Consider the following 15740-nt stretch of genomic DNA (forward strand, 5'->3'; position numbering starts at 1 on the left):
CAGTCATCTCATTATCAAAAAGGAGGAGGTGTTGGGTGTCTTGCAAAGCCTTAAGGTAGATAGGTCCCCAGGGCCTGATGGGATCTACCCTAGAATACTGAGGGAGGCAAGGGAAGAAATTGCTGGGGCCTTGACAGAAATCTTTGCATCCTCATTGGCTATAGGTGAGGTCCCAGAGGACTGGAGAATAGCCAATGTTGTTCCTTTGTTTAAGAAGGGTGGCAAGAATAATCCAGGAAATTATAGGCCGGTGCGCCTTACGTCAGTGGTAGGGAAACTATTAGAGAGGATTCTTCGGGACAGGATTTACTCCCATTTGGAAACAAACGAACTTATTAGCGTGAGACAGCATGGTTTTGTGAAGGGGATTTCGTGTCTTACTAATTTGATTGAGTTTTTTGAGGAAGTGACGAAGATGATTGATGAGGGAAGGGCGGTGGACGTTGTCTATATGGACTTTAGTAAAGCCTTTGACAAGGTCCCGCATGGCAGACTGGTGCAAAAGGTGAAGTCACACGGGATCAGAGGTGAGCTGGCAAGATGGATATAGAACTGGCTCAGTCACAGAAGACAGAGGGTAACAGTGGATGGGTGTTTTTCTGAATGGAGGGATGTGACTAGTGGTGTTCCGCAGGGATCAGTGCTGGGACCTTTGCTGTTTGTAGTATATATAAATGATTTGGAGGAAAATGTAGCTGGTCTGATTAGTAAGTTTGCGGACGACACAAAGGTTGGTGGAGTTGCGGATAATGATGAGGATTGTCAGAGGATACAGCAGGATATAGATCGGTTGGAGACTTGGGCGGAGAAATGGCAGATGGAGTTTAATCCGGACAAATGTGAGGTAATGCATTTTGGAAGGTCTAATGCAGGTGGGAGGTATACAGTAAATGGCAGAACCCTTAGGAGTATTGACAGGCAGAGAGATCTGGGCGTACAGGTCCACAGGTCACTGAAAGTGGCAACGCAGGTGGATAAGGTAATCAAGAAGGCATACGGCATGCTTGCCTTCATCGGTCGGGGCATAGAGTATAAAAATTGGCAAGTCATGTTGCAGCTTTACAGAACCTAGTTAGGCCACACTTAGAATATTGCGTGCAATTCTGGTCGCCACACTACCAGAAGGACGTGGAGGCTTTGGAGAGGGTACAGAGGAGGTTTACCAGGATGTTGCCTGGTCTGGAGGGCATTAGCTATGAGGAGAGGTTGGATAAACTCGGATTGTTTTCACTGGAATGACGGAGGTGGAGGGGCGACATGATAGAGGTTTACAAAGTTCTGAGCGGCATGGACAGAGTGGATAGTCAGAAGCTTTTTCCCACGGTGGAAGAGTCAGTTACTAGGGGACATAGGTTGAAGGTGTGAGGGGCAAAGTTTAGAGGGGATGTGCGAGGCAAGTTTTTTTACACAGAGGGTGGTGAGTGCCTGGAACTTGCTGCCAGGGGAGGTGGTGGAAGCCGATACGATAGCGAAGTTTAAGAGACATCTTGACAAATATATGAATAGGAAGGGAATAGAGGGATATGGGCCCCGGAAGTGCAGAAGGTGTTAGTTTAGGCAGGCATCAAGATTGGCGCAGGCTTGGAGGGCCGAATGGCCTGTTCCTGTGCTGTACTGTTCTTTGTTCTTTGTATCTGCTGGAGTTTAGAAGAGTAACAGGTGACATGATTGAAACATATAAGATCTTGAGGAGTCTGGACAGGGTGGATGTGGAAAGGATGTTTCCTCTTGTGGAAGAATCTGGAACTCGGGGTCACTGTTTAAAAATCAGGGATCACCAATTTAAGACTGAGATGAGGAGAAGTTTTTTCTCTGAGGGCCATGAGTCTTTGGAACGTCCTTCGTCAAACGGCAGAGTCCTTGAATATTTTTAAGGCAGAGGTCGATCGATTCTTGATAATCAAGGGGGTGAAAGGTTATTGGGAGTAGGCGGAAATGTGGAGTTGAGGTTACAATCAGATCAGCCATGATCTTGTTGAATGGCAGAGCAGGCTCGAGGGGCCAAGTGGCTTACTCTTGCTCCTAATTCATGTTTGTATTTTCATGGTCCTGTAGTTTTATTTCTCCAGGGAATGTGCGGTTTGCCTTTAAGGCTTGCAAAGCGTCAGTACTGTTTTAAGAACCAGCAAGCCTCAGGAGTTAGAGAAAATGCATTTTTAGTTGCCCTTGGATACAACCATTTGGAGACTGCGATTCCAAGGGTGCTTGCTCATTACCATAGATACAGCCACTTGGAGTGAGAATCAAGCGATACATTTGTTACAATTCAATTTTGAACTGGCTTTTTAGTTGACAGTTTGTTCTAACAGAACACAGGGGACAACAGACAGCTGTGGTGTTAGCACCTGAAAAAATGGCTCACAGCCATTTAAACTGAAGGAAGAGAATATTATCTCTCAAAATTCTTTTTAAAAAAGTCAGGCCAAAACAGAAATCTCTGCTAATTTAAACTGAAGGAAGGGAGGTTCGACTCCGAAAATCTTTTAGCCCTCAAACTCTAAAGTCAGATTGATTCTATTGAAATGGCTTGCAAGTTGTTACTTGTTGAAATTTGCTGGAGAAGGAAAGCATCACTTACTGTTGAAGTTAGGCTACGGACTTTTCTACTGTGGAAAAACCTTTTTTCCCCATTGGACGGCTGTGAGGACTTCAAGCAACATTGGACTGTAAATTTGCAAGGACTCTTTTTTTTTTCTATTTTAAGTGTGTTTATATCTTCATTGTGTTTAAGAACTTAATTCTTCTAATTAAAGAGTTACTTTGTTGAATTAAAGACACCTGGTTTGGTGAGCCTCATTCAGGGGTTAATAGATTGTACAATTTGGCTGGGTCTTTCTTTAATTTGTTTTAAGTTTAAAATGATATGTTAGGCGATCTGTAGAGCGACGGGATTGAATTATCAGTGCGTTTCTCCCACCACAATCAGAATCGTATATTTTGATTGGGGGCTTTGACTGGAGCGGTCGGTTGTAACAGTATGCGACCATCTGTTCTGGACCTTTAACGTGAGGAGCGGCACTGAAAGCTAGCGCCACTGATGTGGGGAAGGGGGACAATCTGCATTTGAAGTATAGTTGGTGGGGGGTGAACTCTGCAATTTTAGTGTAGTGAGAGGTGAATGGGCCAACTCTGCAATTTTAGTGTACTGGTGGAGGAGATGAGGCAAACATTTATTTTCAGTGTTTTCGGGGGGCAAGGGGAACATATTTATTTTCAGTCTAGTGAGGAGGGAGAAGGGGGGGGCAACTCTGCATTCTCCACGCAGACCTGGCAGCCCTTTAAAAATGGCGGCAGTGCCTGCGCAGAAACAGTTAAAGCCGTTCACATGGTTGTCGAGGTGGTTTCTGAATTTGTCATGTAATGAAATCTTTTGCTTTCCTTTAAACCCAGATAGGTGTTTAATCAGATAATTTGGCCTTTTCCAGTCACTGCATTAAAAGGTTTTAAATTTACGGGGCATTTGCTGGATTCTTCACCATCACAATTCTTCAGCCCTTACTCCTCACTGATGGACACTGAAGATCCTCCAGTATCTCACCCAAGTGGCTACATATGTAAGACAAGGGAGTGAACATCAACAGTGAAGGATGCCACAGCTGAGCTTGTCATCAGATACTGCACTTCTACCACGGATCACGAGATAGCAACTAGAAGTGGAAACTTTGCCAGTTTTTCCTTTCCTTATCACAGGACTAATTGTATTGCCCTCATCCGTGCCTTGGCTAATTCATTACTGATTCGGACTAAACCTAGGTGTCTTGGTATTGTAGCCACTAAACTATCAGGGGAGTTGAATCATATACTTATTTTCTACTTTTCAGGTTGTCAGCATTGGCTGTTGACCATCAGTACAACATGGGTGTAGTAATACAAGGATGTACTTTCTTCCTTCTGACATGTTTCACATTTGTGAGAGATCTTTGGCAGTGCATTCTACTCTAATGAATGAGTACCAGATGATAGGAAACAAAAGTTTTCAGTGAATGTTTTGACTCATTTTTCCAAACTATTGCCCTACCTGCTGTTACGACCAGGTGAGAAGGGGTCTAGGGGTTCCCTCTTAGCCTTTGCCTGGTTTAACTATAGAAGGGTTTAATTTTAAAACACCATGCTTTTAGCTTCCCCTCAGTGAATCCTTGTTCATTGCTCCAATTGTAAGGCAAAGAAATCAGACAGGTTTTCTTAGATTTAAATAAGAAAGGTGGAAGTTTATTAATCTTAAACTGTAATCCAGTTAACGAGTACGAATATGCGACATGACCACGCTAGCAAGCATACGCGATAAACACACCTGCAGATAGAGACAGAAAAAGTAGAAAAGAATAAAGGGGAAAAGTTTGAGGCAATATCTGTCAGTTATTTACTGTTCTTTGAGTTCAATGTGGAGTCTCTGGTTGCCAGTAAGTCCTGCTGTTCGTTGGGGCCCAGTTCACGGTTCAACTTGTTTCAATGTAGGAGTCTTTTCTCTCTTGAGGTTTATGTGTCTTCCATGGGTCCGGTGGCTTGGGAGAAAGCGAGAGAGAGACAGCCAGGAGAGAGGCTTGCTTGTTCCAGCTTCAGTTGCAAACTGCTGTCTGTTCCTTTCTGTGTGGTACAATTCAAAAAACCAAGTTCGCATCGGGTTAGTCATGTGACTAACTGGCTTAACCATTCCTGCGTTTGTGGATTGTATCATCTTAGCAGTCCCTGGAATGCGCTTCCTTACACCTTCAATGTCTGGTGATCAAAATACCATTTCAGTTCATTGGCCCAGGGAGTAGTCTTTTGTCTCCACAACCACCATCTCTTAGTACGTAAATGTCCTCCAGTCAAAGATCTGGTGATATCTTTAACAAGTCATTTCTTCACTCCAGCAACAGCTTAAAATCAATGTTCATATGATGAAATTAACATGTCTCATTCTTTGCATGACACTGCCCAATTTGCTCTGAGTGATTGAGGTTTTATAGTTACAATATGGACTTAAGATTAAGTCAGCTTATATTTATATGGGACTAGTGCCTATATGTTTTGGCAGTATTATCCCTGTATATTTTTATAGATTAAATTCCAGTTCAATCAAAACTATTTATAAGAACCAACTTTCTGCTCATAAACTTACTCATTCAGCTCCTTTCTATCAATATTATGAAGTTGACTTAGGCTGGAAAAAAGCCAAATATACAGTTGAAGATTCTTGTGTCAACACAGTATCAAGGTGCACGCTTGCTCCTGTAAGTCTCTGAAGCAGTTCAGATGTACACATACAAATCAAAGGCCGGCTGTTGATCGGTAGAGAAATCAGACTGTCATGGAAATATCCTCTGTGCAGAATTCAAAGAGGCAGTTTAGGGAGCATGCATATTGAAAGCATGATCTAGATATGGATTGTGAAATGTTTAAAAATGTGAAACTGCACAATACAGCTTACTCCAGTAAAATACCATCTGGACTTTTTTGACAAAATGAACTTGGTTTGAGTCCAGGAGGTCAAGATCATTACATGTCTAAATGATATCCATACAACAAGTATACCACTGTTTCTGTTCTTTTTTCTGTTTCTATTTTTGCTTTCCAAGCGTATCCAATTTCATCACCGTCTGCAGTCACTCCCCTACTTCAACTTCCACTGGACCCCAATAGATAGATGTTTTTTGAAGATGGCAAAGATGTTTTAAAAAGTATATGGAATTCTTGGTTTTATTAGTAAAGGCATCGAGTACAAAAGTGAAGAAATTATGTTCAACCTTTATAAAATACTTGTTAGCCTCAGCTGTTGTACTGTGTCAAATTCTGTGCACAACACTTCAAGAATGATGCTCGGGCCTTGTAGAGGGTGCAGATGAAACTTGCCAGGGATGAGGACTTCAGTTATATGGAGAAACCCGAGAAGGATGGCTTGTCCTCCTTCGAGCAGAGAAAGTTGAGGGGAGATTTAATAGAGGTGTTCAAAATTATGAAGGGTTTTGATGCAGTAAATATGTTCCACTGTCAGGGTGAACAGTAACCAAAGGACATAGATTTAAGATAATTGGCAAAAGAACTTGCCGGGAGATGAAAATAATTATTTTTATGTAGTAATTTATGATGATCGGGAATGCACTCCCTGAAAGGGTGGTGAAGCAGCTTCAATATTAACTTTCAAAAGTGAGTTAGATATGTACTTGAAAAGGAAAAAATCTGCAGGGCTTAAGTGAAAGAGCAAGGGAGTGGGGACTCATGAGATTGCTGTTTCAAAGACCTGGCACAGGCGCGATATATTAATTGTGTATTAATTATTTAATTATATTTAGGTGGTGGGCATTAACTCGGGATTCACTTGTGCTCCGATATATGGGAGACTGAAACTGTAGTTGTTGGGTTTGAAGGTGTATGTTTGGAAAGCGTATCTCTGTAAATAAAAGCTTCTATAGTGTGTGCAGATTAAGCTCCAGTTCTGTCCTTCACCACCTGGCTTTCTGGAGTGGAACATGGTGGACTGAATGACCCCCCATGCTTGAAGATTCTGATTAATAAGAAAATCCTTCGGAGAATGTTGTCTTGGCTTGCCAGCATACACAAATATTTTGGCAAGATGCAAAGAATACTGCAGCTCATTCAATTTCAGGGTCTGCACTGAGAGCTGGTAAGTCTGGTGAGAGGGGGTTTTAAGGGTTAATTTCTATCTAAAGTCTAGTTTTTTCTTCAATTTAGCAATTAACTAAAAATTACTCCTTAAATTAAGAGAAGTTAAGTTTTATTCCAGTCTTAAAACAGGGTAAGTAAACAAGCTCTCTGGGATTAGCTGCAGCTAGTTACTTAGATAGCTGGCTTAAACTGTTTTTCAGAAGCTAGAATCAGTTGTTTTTCAGAAAGTATAAAAGCAGGGTTTCCTCAGTGCTGCTTCATCTAGACTAAGTGCTTATTTGAGTGCACAGAGTGTGAAGTGGGAGTTTAGTGACTGAGGGAGTTCAGTGAGGGGGGGTGTGCCTTTCTTTCTTTTCCTAACTTTTTCCAGCATCCAGTAGGTGGCTCTTACTTCGGTATAGGGGAAAAAGCTGATTGGTAACTGGTAAGTTATTCTAATTGTAATAAATATTTTTCAAAGTTACGGTATGGCAGGTCAGCTCGGCCAAGTGGAATGTACACCCTGTGGTTTGTGGGAAGTCATGGATGCACCATGTGTCCTAGATGAACACATCTGCAGGAAGTGTCACCAGCTGCAGAAGCTTGAGCTCTGGGTTTCGGAACTTGAGTGGCGGCTGGAGTCACTGTTGTGCATCTGCGAGGCTGAGGACTACATGAATAGCATGTTTAGGGAAGTGGTCACACCGCAGGTAGGAGCATGCAGGCAGTGAGGGAATATGTGACTGCCAGGCAATCTAAGAGAAACAGGCAGGTATTGCAGGAGTCCCCTGAGTCTGTCTTGCTTGCTATTAGTTTTCCATTTTGGATACTGGTGAGGGCGATGGTTCCTCAGGGGAGTGCAGCCAGAGCAAAGTCCGTGAACCACGGGTGGCTCAGCTGCACAGGATGGGAGGAAGAAGAGTGGAAGAGCAATAGTGATAGGGGATTCGATAGTCAGGGGATCAGACAGGTATTTCTGCGGCAGTAAACCTGACTCCAGGATGGTGTGTTGCCTCCCTGGTGCCAGAGTCAAAGATGTCAGGGAGCAGCTGCAGGACATCCTTCTGCGGGAGGGTGAACAGCCAGAGGTTGTGGTCCACATTGGTACCAATGACTTATGTAGGAAGAGGGATGAGGTTCTGAAAGCAGATTTTAGGGAGTTAGGAAGTAAATTAAAAAGCAGGATCTCAAGTGCAGTAATCTCAGGATTACTCCCAGTGCCACATGCTAGTGAGCATAGGAATAGGATAACTGATCGATTGAACATGTGGCTGGAGAATTGGTGTAGGAGGGAGGGCATGAGATTTCTGAGGCATTGAGACTGGTTCTTGGGCAGGTGGGACCTGTACAAGATTGGGGACGGGCTACACTTTAACAGGACCGGGACTAATATCCTTGCAGGGAGATTTGCTAGTGCTGTTCGGGAGGGTTTAAACTAGCTTGTCAGGGGGATGGGAATCTGAGGGGTAGCTCAAATTGGAAGGAAGTAAAGCTGGTAAAGGAGGTAGAAAAGTAGCAAGCAACATTAGAAGGCAGGCGAAACAAAGGTGAGCATCAACTAGGCTTAGAATGCAGAATAAGGTCAAAAAGACAAAGTCAAGGGCACTCCACCTGAATGCACACAGCATTTGCAACAAGGTAGATGATTTAAAGGCACGAAGAGAGGTAATGGGTATGATCTAATTGCCATTATGGAAACGTGGCTACAGGGTGACCAAGAGTGGGAACTGAACATTCAAGGATATTCAACACTAGGAAGGACAGGCAAAAATGAGGTGGTGTTCCACTGATAATAAGGGATGGATTAGTACATTAGTAAGGGAGGATCTCAGATCGGAAGAACAAAATCACAGAATCAGAGAATGTGTAATCTGTTTGGGTGGAGCTGAGAAACAGGAAGGGGCAGCAAACATTTGTAGGAATTGTTTATAGGCCACCAAACAGTAGAGGTAGTGTTGTATTAATCAGGAGATTAGAGAAGCATGTAGTATGGGTAATACAGTTATCATGGGTGACTTCAATCTGTGTATAGGCTGGGTAAACCTAATGAGCATTAATGCTGTGGAGGATGAGTTTCTGGAGTGTGTCAGGGATGGTTTTCCAGAGCAGTATGTTGAGAAACCGACTAGAGAACAGGCTATTTTAGATCTAGTATTATATAATGAGAAAGGGCTAATTAATAATCTTGTTGTAAAAGAATCTTTAGAGATGAGTGATCATAATATGATACAATTTTACATTATGTTTGAAAGTGAGGTAGTTCAATCTGAAGCCAGGGTGTTAATTTTGAACAAAGGAAATTATGAAGGTATGACAGTACATAGGCAATGGATAGTCTTTAAAGAATTATTACATAGTTTACAACAACTATACATTTCTTCAGGCACAAAAACCACAAAAGGTCAATCAATCGTGGATAACAAAGGAAGTTAAGGATTGTATAAGATTAAAAGAAAAGGCCTATAAAGTTGCCTGAAATAGTAGTAAACCTGAGGATTGGGAGGATTTCAGAATACAGCAAAGGAGGACCAAGAAACTGATAATGAAAGGGAGACTAGAATATGAATGTAAACCAGCAAAAAACATAAAAACAGACTGTAAAAGCTTCTATAGGTATGTAAAAAGGGCTAAGACAAATGTGGGTCCTTTACAGGCAGAGTCAGGAGAATTTATAATGGGGAATAGAGAAATGGCAGAGAAGCTAAATCATTTACTCTGTTACGTTAGTGCTTCTAATTTTCTTTGTACAAAATGTTTTAAGAAATTATAGTTGTATTTTGGACACTAATTCATCTGGAATCTTGAAGAGGCTGAATTTTGTGGGGTTTTTTTTAAAAAAAGGTCACCAGAAGGTTTGGACTGAATGTAAACAAGTTTTACTAGAAAGCATCTGTTTGCAAAGAACCCAGCAAGGGGTTGTTTATGACCTGAAGGGACCAATGTTTACAAGGAAATGACAGATCACGATTTATAGATGTCGCAGGATTGCTGCTGACCAGTTTTAATTTCATTTTGAACTGTTACAAAAGCCAGTTGATTTTGGCTAAAAATAGAGAGTTGGAGTTTGCTTATTCACCTTCCAGGAGAACAGAAGATCCAGGCAGCCTATCTTTCTCTTGAAAAGCAATTCCTGTGTCAAGTGTATTTCCTGTTGCCTCCTATATTTGAAGGAATCCTGCATCTTTGAAGGAATTTTGCATTGAATGTGTGAGAATTGAAATCTTTATTGCTGCAAACCTGATGTAAGACCTATGTGAAGTCTTCTGTAGCTGCATCTCTTGAAAGCCTACCCAGACTGTTCATCAACATCGCCTGGAAAGAACGATTCTAGGAAGATTCCGAGTTGCAGCCAGCTATTCGTCTTTGGGACACCTCGCCAAAACAAAGGACTTCCATACCTTCTCTTCAGTCTAAGTTTTTTTTTAAATTCCTTCTATTTCTTTGTAAAAGCTGTAAACAAAAAATCCTTTTGTATTTCCCCGGTTAACCAATTTTGAGAGTGTGTGTGAGGGCTAGGATAAAATAAGGGGCTTTAATATTTCAATTCGCATGTATGTTTACTTTATTATTGGTTAAGACTTCAGGTATAATAATCTTTTTTATTAAAGAAACCTGGTCAGTGTGTTTATTTTTCTGGGGAAAAATAGAGTATCTGATTGACTGACTGTTTCGGTAAGTGGGAAAATTTAAATATGGGTTGTGACCTGTGGAGAAGTGGCACTGAATTAACAGTGCACTCCTCTTGCCTTAGTTATAACGTATTAATTCAGGGCTCTTGTCATGATTAAACCCAATGCTGACAACATTTAATTGTAAATGGGGTAATAATAATTGAAAAAGGAAAATAAAAGAACCAGGTTTCTTGTGTAATAAAGTCTGCACCACTGGAATGTCTTTAGCAGTTGCTGAAACGTTTCTGGGGAAGGAGGATGTATCCCTCAGTGACTTGCAAAATTTAACAAAGGTTAACTAAAGGATTTGGCAGCACAATTGGGGATAGAATTAAAATCAGGAGCTAAAAATGCAGAGATAATTGAAGTAATAGCCCAACATTTGAAATTGGAAGAAGAAGTCAAATCAGAGGGCAGTGCAGTTGAATTAGCTAAAATTACAGATGAGGCAGCTTGAACTTGACAAGGAAAAAGAAATAGAATTGGAAAAACTTAAGCTTCAACAGGAAAAAGAAAAAGAATTGGAAAGACGAAAGTGAAAAAGAAAGGGAAATCGAATTTTAAAAGATGGAACTAAGACAAAGGGGTGATCTTGACTCCACTGAAAGCTCTGATGGGGAAAGTTCCGACTCCAGTCCACGATCCAGTGGAGAGCTGTTTAAATTTGTGTAAGTCCTGCTTAGGTTTGAAGAAAGGGACGTCGAGGCATTTTTCATTTCTTTTGAAAAGATAGCCAAACAGAGGAAAGCTTGACACTGCTAATGCAAAGCAGGTATGCCAGGCTTTCTGAGGAGGCTTCTGCAGATTGAGATGGCAAAAAAGGCCCTGAAGCTTACCGACAGAAGTTTCAGAACCTCCAGAGATTGGCTGGACAGACTTGTATAGAATTTGAGAGGGTAAAGCAAATTCATTTTGATTGTTGGATACGGGCACTAAAGATGGAAGCCACATATAAGAACGTTAGAGAACTAATTCTCCTGGAAGAATTTTAAAATACACTCCCTCCAATGGTACGAACTCGCGTAGAGAACCAGAAGGTTTCAAGGGCCAGACAGGGAGTGGAAATTGCTGATGATTTTCAGCTTGTGTATATGCCCAAACCCTTTGTCCATCACCCCCACAAACCTGAGAAGGATAGAAGGTGGGAGGGTGAAAGGAAGGCAAGTAGCTGGAGTACTGTGTACAGTTCTGGTTGCCACACTATAGGAAGGATGTGATTACACTGGAGAAAGTGGAGAGGAGATTCACTAGGATGGTGCCTGGGCTGGAGCATTTCAGCTATGAAGAGAGGACTGGATAGGCTAGGGTTGTTTTCCTTAGAGCAGAGAAGAGTGAGGGGAGACCTGATTGAGGTATACAAAATTATGAGGGGCATTGATAGGGGAGATGGGAAAAAACATTTTCCCTTAGCAGAGGTGTCAATAACCAGGGGGCATAGATTTAAGGTAATGGGGCAAGAGGTTTAGAGGGGATTTGAGGAAAAAATTTTACACCCAGAGGGTGGCTGGAATCTGGAACACACTGCCTGAAGGGGTGGTAGAGGCAGGAACCCTCACAACATTTAAGAAGTATTTAGATGAGCACTTGAAACACCATAGCATTCAAGGCTACGGGCCAAGTGCTGGAAAATGGGATTAGAATAGATAGGCTTGATGGCCGGCGCGGACACGGTGGGCTGAAGGGCCTGTTTCTGTGCTGTATAACTCTATGACTCTAAAAAGGGACAGCTGGGAATGCCCCAGAATCCCCTTCTCAGGCCAGAAAAGGTGATGAGGGTGGAAGTAAGGTCTACAAGCGTAAGTGTTACCATTGTCACAAGGTGGGACATCTTCGTTCAGAATGCTGGAAATTGCAAGGTAAACCCATGGGACTTGTTCAGGCACACAAAGTCAATGCAGAGAAAGGGGCCCTGACTGAGAGTACAGCAGATCAGACTAGCTCTTGAAAGCCTACCCAGACTGTTCATCAACATCACCTGGAAATCACTGTTCCAGGAAGATTCTAGTTGCAGCCACCTATTCGCCTTTGGGACACCTCGCCAAAACAAAGGACTTCCATACTTTCTCTTCAGTCTAAGTTTTTTTTTCTTCTAGTTCTTTAACAGCTGTAAACAAAAATCCCCTTTTTTCCCCCTGGTTAACCAGTTGTGTATGTGAGCACTAGGATAAAATAAGGGGCTTTAATATTTCAATTCACGTGTATGTTTACTTTATTATTGGTTAAGACCTGGGGTATAATAAACAGATAATTTTGTTTATTAAGGAAACCTGGTTGGTGTGTTTATTTTTCTGTGGAAAAATAGAGTATCTGATTGACTGTTTCGGTAAGTAGGAACATTTAAATATATGTTGTGAACTGTGGAGAAGTGGCACTGAATTTACAGTGCACTCCTCCCATCTCGGTCGTAACACTTCACTGAGGAAGATACAAGAATTCTCCTAGAATTAGAGATCCAAGGGACTAGAGGGAATGAGAAATTGAAGGAAATTAGTATTAGTAAGAATTACTATTAGTATTGGAAAAATTAATGGGGCTGAAGGTTGATAAGTCCCCGGGACCTGATATTTTACATCCCAGAGTGTTGAAAAAGGTGGCTGTAGAGAAAGTGGATGCATTGGTGATCATCTTCTAAAAATCTATAGATTCTGGAGCAGTTCCTGAAGATTGGAAGGGAGCAATTGTAACCCCATAATTTAAGAAAGGAGGGAGGAGAATACAGGGAACTACAGACCTGTTACCCTGACATTAGTCGTAGGAAAAATGCTAGAATCTATTATAAAGGATGTGATAAATGGGCACTTGGCTAATGGAACATAATGGCAGGATTGGGCAGAGTCAACATGGATTTATGAAAGGGAAAACATGTTTGACAAACCTGTTGGAGTTTTTTGAGGATGTAACTAGCAGGATAGATAAGAGGGAACCAGTGGATGTGGTTATTGGATTTTCAGGAGGCTTTCGATAGGGTCCCACACAAGAGGTTAGTAAGCAAAATTAGAGCACATGGGAGTGGGGGTAATATACTGAGAATTGGTCGACAGAGAGAAAATAGAGTAGGAATAAATGGGCCATTTTCAGGTTGGCAGGCTGTGACTAATGGGGTAGAGCAAAGATCAGTGCTTGGGCCCCAGCGAGTCACAATCTATATCAATGATTTGGATGTGGGGACCAAATGTTATATTTATAAGCTTGCTGATGACACAAACTAGGTGGGAATGTGAGTTGTGAGGAGGATGCAAATCAGCTTCAAGGGGATTTAGACAGGTTAAATGAGTTGGCAAGAATATGGCAGATGGAATATAATGTGGAAAAATGTGAAGTTATTCATTTTGGTAATAAAAACTGAAATGCAGAGTATTTCTTAAATGGTGAGAGATTGGGAAGTGTTCATGTCAAAAGGGACCTGGGTATCTTGTTCATAAGTCACTGAAAGCTAAAATGCAGGTGCAGCAAGCAATTAGGAAGGTATGTTGGCCTTTTTTGCAAGAGGATTTAGTACAGGAGTTAAGAAGTCTTGCTGCAATTGTAGAGAGCCTTGGTGAGACCGCATATGGAGTATTGTGTACAGTTTTGGTCTCCTTACCTGGGAACTGTATACTTGCCATAGAGGGAATGCAACGAAGGTTCACCAGACTGATTCCTGGGATGGTGGGATTGTCCTATGAGGAGAGACTGAGAAGACTGGGCCAATATTCTCTGGAGTTTAGAAGAATGAAAGGTGATCTCATTGAAGCATACAAAATTCTTACAGGGTTCAACAGGGTAGATGCAGGAAGGATGTTTCCCCTGGCTGGGGGTTCGAAAACCAGGGGACAGAGTCTCAGAATAAGAGGGAGGCCATTTAGAATTGAGATGAGGAGGAATTTCTTCACTGAGAGGGTGGTGAATCTTTGGGATTCTCTACCCCAGAGGGCTGTGGAGGCTCAGTCATTGAGTATGTTCAAGACAGAGATTGATAGATTTCTAGATATTAAAGATATCAAGGAATATTGGGATAGTGCATAAAAATGAGCTCTTATCTTGTGCAGTAGCATTTTATGTGGCACCTTATTGAATGCCTTTTGGAAATCCAAATACACTACAATTATTGGTTTCCCATTCTCCACCCTCCTTGTTACATCTTCAAAGAACTCTAATAAATTTGTCAAACATGATTTCCCTTTCACAAAGCCATGTTGACTCTGCTTGATTGTATTATGATTTTCTAAATGTCCTGCTACTACTTCCTTGATGATGGACTCCCACATTTTGCCAATGACGGTTGTTAGGCTAACTGACCTAGTTTCCTGCTTTCTGTCTCCCTCCTTTCTGGAATAGAGGCTGTCGCTGGCAAGAGCAGCACTGATTGCCCATCCTGAACTGCACAACTGAGTGATTTGCTAGGCCATTTCAGAGAGCAGTTAATGATCAACTATATTGCTGTGGGTCTGGAGTCACATACAGGCTAGACTGAGTACAAAAGGCACATTTCCCTTCCCTTAAGGACAAGGGTGAACAGAGCGGGTTTTATGACAATCCAGTAGTTTCGCAATCACCATTACCGATATGAGCTTTTCATTCCAGATTTAATTAATTAACTGAATTCAGATTCCCGAGCTGCCATGGTAGGATTTGAACTCATGTCTCCATTAGTCTGGGCCTTTGGATTACTCTGATGAAAGGTCATTGACCTGAAATATTAACTGTTTTTCTCTCCACAGATGCTGCCAGACCTGCTGAGTATTTCCAGCATTTTCTGTTTTTACTCCTGGATTACTAGTTCAGTAACATAACTATACCATGGTGTACAATGCAATCTATTTAAACAGCTTTGAAAAGCATCATTTAATTCCTATCACAGAATCCTATCTGACCTGGTAGGAAATCACATTACTGAAGAGGTTTGTAATTAATTCATCCAATTAGGAGCCTCCTGCTGCACAACACTTAATATTTATATTATTCATGACCCAGAATGTTGTAAGTACTCTACTGGAAAAGATATCTACTTCACTGTGTTCTAAGCAACTGTTCTACTCAAACATGCATAATAACCTTCCTCTATTTACAACACTTTTAAATTAATTACTACTTGAGAGGTCAATTTGGAGTTTCAGCTGTAGAATACTATTTACTAAATGTCTCCCTATTACCAATTGTTGTGTTAACATACAGAGTATAGCTGTAGCAAGTAAGATCCTAATAACTACACTCATATATATATTTTTTTATATATATATATAATATAGTTGTATGGTAGTGAAGTAGAAGATGACATATTTGAAGAGAAGAATATTTATGATGCATCTGCTGGAGACATAAACCATAGTGAATGATTTTCATACTGAGTTCTACTTTAATAATTCAGTCTTTGTATAAGGAATTCCACTGTGTTAAAAAATAAAAGGCTGGAAGAAATTAATTCCTGATACATATTCCTTTCGCCACTCATCTTTGCTTTTGCTTGTAAAGTGATAGAGGATAAATAAGAATAAGAATAATTAA

This window comes from Heterodontus francisci, chromosome 3, assembly GCF_036365525.1.
Source record: "Heterodontus francisci isolate sHetFra1 chromosome 3, sHetFra1.hap1, whole genome shotgun sequence".
Taxonomy (NCBI): Eukaryota; Metazoa; Chordata; class Chondrichthyes; order Heterodontiformes; family Heterodontidae; genus Heterodontus; species Heterodontus francisci.